The sequence below is a fragment of the Odontomachus brunneus genome, unplaced genomic scaffold, assembly GCF_010583005.1.
Source record: "Odontomachus brunneus isolate Ranch 3 - 2012 unplaced genomic scaffold, Obru_v1 Obru_scaffold_070, whole genome shotgun sequence".
Taxonomy (NCBI): Eukaryota; Metazoa; Arthropoda; class Insecta; order Hymenoptera; family Formicidae; genus Odontomachus; species Odontomachus brunneus.
This window is the reverse complement of record NW_022639520.1, coordinates 565,940-567,381: the sequence shown is the minus strand read 5'-3', so window position 1 is coordinate 567,381 and position 1,442 is coordinate 565,940. Positions and strand designations below refer to the sequence as shown.

Sequence of the window (1,442 nt, the reverse complement as noted above, 5' to 3'; positions counted from 1 at the left end):
TATATATATATATGTATGTATGTATGTATGTATGTATGTATGTATGTATGTATGTATGTATGTATGCATGTGTGTGTACACACACACTCGCGCGCGCGCACGCACGCACGCACACACACACACACACACACACACACACACACACACACATATATATATATATATATATATATATGTATGTATGTATGTATGGCATTACCTTTGAATTGACCTTTAACTTCGAAAATTAAAATTAGTGCTATCACATTACGAATGACCTTTGAAAGCCTTAAGACTTGATCATTTCCAAGCAATTTATCAGTTAACCGATCTATCGTTCATGATGAGTTACTCAAAGCAAGAGAAAATTGAAAAAAATATTTAAGTAGCCTGGTTTAAATGGGACACTTTGTATGTTTTGCAACGCTTTTTTCTCGCGTAGTCGGCTCGCGGAGATAGCGCTGGACAAATCTACGGCGGTCGCTCGACGGAGTGAAATCCGGTTTCACTCCTAACGACACTCGCGACTCCGGTCGACCTTCCGGAATTGGGCGCCAGGTACGGTCGGCCGTATCACCTTACTATTTTACTAACTCTATAACTTGTCGACCAGAGGAGCGTCGGTCGCCGGTACGACCCTTCGGCAGCTCAGCCGCCCTTCGGTAGAGGGGCTGGTTCGTTCGCGGTCGGAAATGCTCTAAGGACGGGTGGGGTTAGCAATAAGACACGAGGACTGTGATCTTCTGTCTAGGACACAGATTTATTCTCGGCAGCTAGTTTGTTACAAGTCTTTATTCGCACTCGCAACAATGTTCCTTACGGCAGTGGGTCGTCTCGATTACGACCTTTAAAGCTCGCGACAGCTATTTTTCCGACTGTTCGACGCGGCGGTGTGTGTTCGTCCTCGGTTACGACAGGGACGGTCGATAACGTTACCCCGACGCGTGAGCTCTCCTCGCTAGCGAGACGGATGCGGTTCCCGTAACCTCCCGTGGAGGACGGCCGGGCCTCGGCCGTCGACGCGTCTTCCGATCCGCGACTCCAAAATAACAATTATAAGGGTCGCCTTTATGGAACGGACTCACCAAATATCGTCGGTCGCGAATCGGTCGCAGTCGTCAGCGGGCAGCGGCGATCCCCTTCCGGGTCACACAAACAAAATCAGCATTTGAGCGGAGTCGGCCTTACGGCGTTCGTCGGTGTCGTCGTCCTTGCTTGCAGCTTCGTGGGCGTCACGTCCTTTACACCTTGCCGTTCAACTGCGAAATCACGAGAGCTCCCGCTGGTTTATGAAACCGGATTTTATTCCCGATTTGATCCCTCTTTTCACCAGTTATATATAAGGTGTAGTAAAAAGAAATCCATTATTTTTCCAATAGATGGCTTTAGTAATGTGTATCTCGCGTTGTATAAGTGCGATCGGTTTACGCTAGATGGCGTTAGAAAGATAAGATTTCGTACTA

General features: G+C 47.6%; 1 protein-coding gene across 3 annotated transcripts in view; it reads right to left on the bottom strand.

The window, feature by feature from the left end:
• Positions 1 to 1,442, bottom strand: part of LOC116846821 — a 151,992-nt gene that overhangs the window by 50,804 nt on the left and 99,746 nt on the right. Inside the window, exon 5 of one of the 3 annotated variants that reach the window (XM_032821150.1) lies at positions 721 to 1,238. The exons of the other annotated variants lie outside the window; for them this stretch is intronic. The gene's annotated coding sequence lies outside the window, so the exon portion shown is untranslated. Of the gene's footprint in view, positions 1 to 720; positions 1,239 to 1,442 lie in introns of those variants that run through there. 3 annotated transcript variants of the gene reach the window in all.